Raw genomic sequence first — 8133 nt, forward strand, 5'->3', positions numbered from 1 at the left:
ACCTTATTTTTTAATAGATTAAAATCATAAAAATGCTTAATCTCTATCCCTAGCTTGTTAAGCCTAGAGTTTTGGGTTAAAAAATGAGATTAGAACTAAGATCTATCCTTCCAAGAAGGATTTAACCATAAAGGTGAGTATTCTTACAAAAAGAGAGATTAAGAAATCAAAAAGAATATATTTAAGCATAAAATATTAACATTAATTCTCTTAAACAACATAAATCAATAAAAGCATGGTTTTAAGAAGAAATCATGGATTAAAATGCTTCCCAAGCATGTAGAGAGGTTGGGAAGAAGATTACCATCAAGAAGAGAGTAAAACACCATTGTTTTAGGCTTACCCTTGGGTTTTGCCTTGATTCTTTAGGGAGATGTGAAGCCCTCAAGAAGAGGCTTGGCCATTAAGTAGAAGAGGGTAATCTCCAAGAGAAGAAGAGGATTAGTGAAGCTCCAAGGCTTCACAATTGAGAGGCAAAGTAAAGTGATAATAAAATTACACTAAATTAAAAATTATACTAGCATGTAAATACACTAAGATGAAAATACAAAGGAATGGGGTTCTATTTATAGGAGAGGGAGTCCACCAACCAAGTCCAATTGGGATCTAGAGGCTTCCAGCTTCAGTTTGATCCAGTTTGGACAAGTTTTGGACTAGTTAGGCTCACTTTTTTTATCTGGTTTGAAGGAGGAGAGATAAAATATCTCATTTTTTGAATCAAAAATATGGGATAATGATGGGATTTAGGCGCCCCTTTTATGGCCTCCTCTCCCCCTTCCTGAGGTGTCAAAATTATTTTTACTAATAAATCCCAGTAGTAGTCAACTCTTTATCTTATGTAAGAATTTACTCATTTTTGGTGGATTTTCTTTTATTCTTTTCATTTTTCTTATTCAAATACTTGGATTTTTCTTATTGGCCCTTTTGATCACTCTTTGGACCTTCATCAATTTTTTTTGAAATTTGGCACCCCTAGGCTAAGGTGTCCAATACACATATTCAATTACTTTATATTGCATATTGGAAAACTCTTTTTGAACTTCTATTTCAGGGGAATTCATCTTAAGATAAAAGATAAACTTTGTATCTAAAAATATCTTAAAATTATATTATCTCTCTCTAGAATATTTTCTCTCTCTAGACCAAAAACAAAGGAAAACAATGTTTTCTTGCATTCTGAAGTAGGGGATGATTACAAGGGACTCAAAGGACAACCTATGCATCTTTTAGGGGTTGAGGAGAAACCTTACACAAATGCCGAGATCTATAACTAAAATGTACAAATTTCATCTCTTAAAATTAAAGGTAATGTCCAATTTCAATTGAAAATTTTGATTTTCAACCAAGAAAATTACACTAGACGGATCCTGGATAGGAGGTGTGCTCATTTTCATAGTTGTCACTATGAGGACAAAAAGACGAAAGGAGCAGAGGTACGAGGAATGGTCCCCTCTCAAGATGCTGAGGGTGATGGTGGAGGACATAAAGAAAGGCTCACATAAGGTGAAGGTTCCACAATTATGAGTTTCTAGATATTTTAGGAGACTTTTGGAAGGCTTTGTGACACCTCAAGGAGAGGAAAAACCCCTCATCAAGGAGGTGCCTAGAAATCATATCAAGGGGGTATTTTTTTATTCAAAAATATCGTAAAGTGGCTAGATATTTCATCTCTCATCTCTCCTCTTCCAAACTAGATCAAAAAGTGGACAAAACTAGTTTAAAAGTTGTCCAAATTGGATCAAACTAAAGCTAAAAGCTTCTAGATCCCAGTTGGGCTTGGTTGGTGGCCACCCTCACCTATAAATAGAGCCCCATTCCTTTGTATTTTCATCTTAGAGTAATTCCATGCTAGGGTAATTTTCATTTTAGTGTAATTTCATTATCCCTCTTCCTTGCCTCTACATTGTGAAGCTTTGGTGCTTCACTAAACCTCTTCTTCTCTTGAAGATTACCCTCTTCTCTTTGGTGCTTCACTAAACCTCTTCTTCTCTTGAAGATTACCCTCTTCTTTTGGTGACCAAGCCTCTTCCTTGAGGGCTACAAAATTCTTGTAAGGTAAAGAATCAAGAAAACCAAGGTTAAGCCTAAACAATGAAGTTTATTCTCTCTTTTTTATGTTAATCTTTATCCTAATCTCCCTCATGCTTGGAAAATATTTTATTTTATGGGTTTCCTCTTAAAACCATGCTTTTCTTAAATTATGATGAATTAATGTTTATGTTTAAGCTTGGGTTTATGCATAAACTAAATTTTATGTTAAAAATGTAATTTTGAACATTCTCAATTCATTGAAAATGCAGGGATACTATGGTAAAATTTTATCATTAGAAAATGAAGGTTTATTCATAAATTAATTTTTATGCTAAAAGTGAATATTTGAGCATTCTCATTTCTTAGAAAATACGGAGAAGCTATGGTTAAAGTTTTAGAAAATGGATTTGAATTTATGCACAATAAATTTAATATTAAAAGTGGAAATTTGAGTATTCTTATTTCATAGTAAATATGGAAAAGCTATGGTAAATTTTTAAAAAAATAAATTTAAATTTATGCATCATAAATTTTATGTTAAAAGTGAAATTTTAGGCATTCTCAATTCATAGAAAATGCGAGGAAACTATGGCAGAATTTGTATCATTAAGAAATGAATTTACGCATAATAAATTTTATGCTAAAAGTAGAGTTTTGAGCATTATTCATTTACTAGAAGAATAAAGAAGATTATGCACAAATGTTCTAGATTCATTAAATTTATGAGAATTATGGAAATGATTATGAATATAATTCATTTAGATAAAAATGGATTAGTAGGTGTGCATAAATATTTTATGCTAAAAGAGGGATTTCCATGATATTTTATTTTAGAAAAATAGAGAAAAGAATGTGAAAATATTCATAGGGGTGCATCGAGAAAACATAGTTAAATTTTAATCAGAAAGAGGAATTATGGGTATAATTGATTTTGTAAATCCCATGAGATTGTATGCATAAATCTTTTATTCAAAAAGAGGAATATTGAGCATATTTTATTTTGGAAAATTTGAGAAAAGAATGTGAAAATATTCATAGGAATGTATCAAGAAAATATGGATAAATTTTTAGTCAGAAAGAGGAATCACGAACATAATTAACTTTTGGAATTATAAAGTATACACGTCTAGACTCTCGAGAAATGGAATCTTGAGTACATTCTGAATGAGAAAAGAGATTTCTCCCAGAAAACGACTAGAAATACGCTTAGTTGGATGAATGTAAATACTCGTGAGACTGACTTATTCCTAGATTCCCTGGGGAAAGGAATCTGGAATTCTTGAACGGATCGAGGATCCAAAAAGTAAACGAAAATTTAGACTTAATTGAATTGAGTCGAGAAAAAGTTACCTTTAACGGAGCTAAGTAATGGCTGAGATTTAGAAAGTTCTATCAGTTTGAAAAGAAGAGTAACTGTACTTTTAACTTGGTTGATTGTGGAACAAAGATTCTGATGACTAGATCAAGAAAAGTTGATAATCAAAACCTGAGTTGCTCAAAGCGAAAGGAGACCATCTTGTTTGTCAAAATTGGAATGATGTGAATTGATGTGAATGAATGTGGGAATGATGTGGAATAATGTGAATGGATGTGGGAATGATGTGGGATAATGTGAATTAATGTGAATGAATGTGGGATTGATGTATGGAAAGATGTGGAGTGATGTGGAGGGAATGATGTGGTTGATGTGGATTGATGTATGGAAAGATGTGGAGTGATGTGGTTAATGTGGATTGATGATGTGGAATGATGTGGTTAATGTGGATTGATGTATGGAAAGATGTGGATTGCTATGAATTGATGTGGATTGATGTGGATTGATGTGGTTGATGTGGATTGATGTATGGAAAGATTTGGAGTGATGTAGATTGATGTGGTTGATGTATAGAAAGATATGGAGTGATGTGGATTAATGTGGATGATGTGGTTGATGTGGATTGATGTATGGAAAGATGTGGAGTGATATGAATTGATGAGGATTGATGTGGTTAATGTGGATTGATGCGTGGAATGATGTGAAATGATGTGGAATGATAGGAAATGATGTGAAATGATCTGGAATGATCTGGAATGATGCCGAATGATGTGGAATGATGAGAAATGATGAGGAATGATATGGAAAGATGGGAATTTTGCTTGGAATCTGTATTTGTATGTGAAACCTATTTTTTAAAGATTGTTTTACGTTAAGTATGTTGGGGGAAGCATTTTGACTATCTTATGAAAAGAGGTCGTGGACCTAGGTGGAGAATCTTGCAACAACTGACGAAGAGTCAAAGAAGGACGTCTCATGTGGCAAGGTCGGCCAAGTTCTTGACCGGCCTCGTTGAGCTTCTGGTACAATGGATGAGGGACCAAGGAAGTGGCCTATGAGTGAAGCGCTAGGTCACCTGTGCGTGAAGGAGCGTAGAGGGTGCTGACCATACGATAATCGGGCTCTAGGTCACCCAAGATATCCACGAGTGCATCGAGGAAGAAAATGAGTTGGAGTTGTTTTCTGAACACGGGCATGGATCTGGTTGATTGGTCGTGTTGGTCTTCAACGGATGAGTTCATGGCTCTTATTTATAAATGGATCTTGTTAGGTTGATCAAGCTGATCTTCAACGGAGAGTCCATATGGATTTTATGAGATCATACTCCTTGGTATTATGAGTTAGGAACCATGAAACGGCCCCTGAGTGAAGGACTAGGTGAACCTAGAGGGACTAACCAGGTGGTAGATGCTCTGGTTGCCGATGATACCATAGGTACGCTGAGGAAGGTATGAGTGGAGTTTGGATTTTGTGATTAGAAATTGGAAAAGTTGGAACTTGGACCCTGGAACTAGAATACTAAGGATTATGATGGAAACATTGTGGTTTTATTGGTATTTTGGAATCAATTGAATCTAAGAAAAGGCAATTTCATATTGGGTGTATAAGTGGTGTGCCTATTTAATTTTTGCATGAGTGCCTGCTAGGGGGCCTGGAAACTCTTTTCCCTGGTACCCGAGACAAAACATAACCAAATTTTTATAATGGATCCCATCAATACAGTGGTTGGCGCTAACCCATGGGATTTTTTTGGATGGGGTTAGGTTGGATCGATGGATTCCTATAATAAAATTCAATTCTGTTCAAGTTATGATAGTTGAAGTAAGTCACAGGATAATCCTTGTTCTATGGAAAAGAATCAATGACTGTGCCTCTTTAACGGGGGAAAAAGCATTGGTCTCTATGAACCAAGTGCAAGTTCCTCCCTTGATCCGGCCATGTGACTCGCGGGCTCGATCGGAATGTAAAAGGGTAATTAAGGCTCTTGACTACGTTAGAAGATTTTCCTGGAGGAATCGCCTATGCTTTCTGGGCGGGCGAGAGAAGTTTTTTCGAGTTCGGTTTTGGAAGAGCCGTCGGATTAGTCTCTTGTCCGGACATTCGTGGTGGTGGGCGAGGCTCCGAGTGGGAAGCTCTGCCCCCTGCGCAAGAGGTTGCTACTTCCACTGCTAGCTCTCCAGAATTCGATGCGCAGAGAGGACAGGGATCTCACAAAAATGTAAGATCTTACACAGAATTTTCTAGATCTTTACATGTCATTGTTTGCTATTTTCTCTTTGGCACCTAAATGTGAAAGAAATGCAAATGTAAGAGCTTACACAGATACAAAAATTAAGTACGTATGAAACATTGTCGTGTACCTTTTGCATGTCATTTGAAAATGCAAATCTTTCTGGCAAGTCTGTATCTTCATTTTGTAAATCTTTTTTGAGTTGTGTAAGTGTAAAATTTTCTAAAATTGGAATTATAGTTTTAACTTCACCATGCACTTTCACTTGTACATCAATAATATGTATGTTTTCTAAGTCTTGGTCAAGCTGATTTTGAACTCTATGTGCCCTTGTATAGAAAAAAGATAGTTTCAAATTCTAGCTTCCAATGACGTATTTGCATGATAGTGTTTTTGCCACAACCATGCATATTATACCATCTATATCTCTATGATCCCATCCATTGTCAAGAATATCCATACTCACATTTGTACAAATAAACATTGTTTTTGTAATACGAATATATGTGTTTGAAAAGAGATCAACAATAAATACATTGATTGGTGTGAACAATGTGATTCTAACAACTCTTGTTATCACCTGGGGTTTCAAATTATGTTCAGCCTCTTGAAAAATCTTGCAATGAAGACTCTCAGTACTCTGTCTACTAGCTAGTTGCCATTCTTGGCTACTAAAATCAAGTAGATCAAGTTTTTCGAGTGTAGCACAAACGCGTTTAAGAAAATTATCGAGAAAAATACCGTTCTCTACAAGTGACGTTTCGGTCCTCCCCTTGTATTGTTGCTCACCAATGAAAGTATGTAGAACATCAAACAATCCAATAATCCATTCTATAGGTTGACATGCTCTGTAAGATGGTGGATAAACATCTGTAAAACAAAAATTTAGAGTTTAAGAAAATAGTTTTCTTCAACATTGTAAGATTCCTCTCTCCAGCTTTTAAGGTGTAAAGGTGTAAGAACCTCCCCTTCTGTTCTTGAAATTATTCCCCTCTCTGAAATAAAAGAAAGATCTTGTTTTACCCTGTTTTGGCCTTGAGAGAGAAAAAGTCTAGAGAGAGATAGTCCTAAATTGAGATATCTTTGGATATAAAAATCCTCCTAGTATCTAAAATGGATTCCCCTGAAACAGAAATTCAAAAAGAACTTTCCAATGTGCAATTAGAATTAATTGAAAATGTGTATAAAGGACCTTAGCCTAAGGGTCTACATTTTCAGAAATTTTTGGATTATGGTCCAATTAAGGTTCCAATGGGTCAATTGGATTAATCCAAGTATTGGGATGAGATAAATCTAAAGAATTTAAAAAAATACCAAAAAATGAGTAAATGCTCACATAAGATGAAGAGTTGATTGAGTATAAGGTTTATTAGTTAAAAACTATGAGATGTTACTAAAAAAACTATGAGATGTTACTAAAAAAATGAGATATTTTAGAATAATGATGCATTTTTGACACCTTGGTAAGGAGAGGGGGACTCTTGAGGTAGGCGCCTAATTCACACATGTGGATGAGTTTTTAATTCAAAAAAATTGTGATATTTTTATCTCTCCTCTCTCTTGGATCAAACCAAATAAAAAAGGGAGCCAAACTGATATTTTTTTTCCCAAATTGAGTCAAACTAAACCTAGAAAATTCTAGAACCTAGTTGGACTTGGTTAGTGGCCTCCCTCACCTATAAATAGATCCTTAGTCTTTTGTAAAAAAATCTATGAACTATACCATGCCAGTATTACATTAAAATAATGATATTTTCTATTATCCCTTAAAAATCCTCTACTTTTGGAGAACTTGGAGCTTCTCTCTCTCTTCAACAATCCTTGGAGCTTTCTTCTCAACATACTAAACCAATTGATTGGTTGGGGGCTTCCTTTTAAGATAAAGAAGTAGCCAAATCTAGAGGCAAGAAGTAATTCCATGGTTTTCATTAATATTCTCAATGATTTCACTTCTCAACCCATCTCAAGCTTGAGAAGTTTCTATTTAGTTGTTTTTAATGCAAATCCAGCTTTCTCTAAGAGTTTTAATGATTAATCACAAAAAGTTAATCTTTATGCTTAATTAGGATGCTTTTTATGTATATCTCTCTCTCCCAAAAGAATAGTCATTCTTATAACTAATTCTTTAGCAAATGAATTCTTCTCATTGTGATAAATTCTTAATTCAAAATCAATCTCTAAGCTTGTTAAGCTAGAGGTTGAGAAAATGGCTTTTTATGCTTTTATGGTAAATATATGATTTAATGCCATAAATTAGATTTAAGTTCAAAGATAGTTCTTCTATCATAATTGTATTACAAAGTCTTATTCTTTCTAGAAATATTGAAAATTAACAGTAATAGCAGCGAAGCTATGGCAAATTTTTTAGAAATTAATACATAGCTCGTTTTTATGCATAATGTGAAAAGAGGACTTCCTACCATATTGTGAAAAGAGGACTTCCTACCATATTCTAGGATTGAATATCCTAGGCTAAAAGAATGATTTTCATCATATTCATGGGAAACTAATTTTTAGTGTTTATGCATAAATAAGTAATTAAGAAAAGAGAAATTTT

Source organism: Cibotium barometz, chromosome 5 (genome assembly GCF_041138505.1).
Source record: "Cibotium barometz isolate CiBa-2024 chromosome 5, ASM4113850v1, whole genome shotgun sequence".
NCBI classification, from domain to species: Eukaryota; Viridiplantae; Streptophyta; class Polypodiopsida; order Cyatheales; family Cibotiaceae; genus Cibotium; species Cibotium barometz.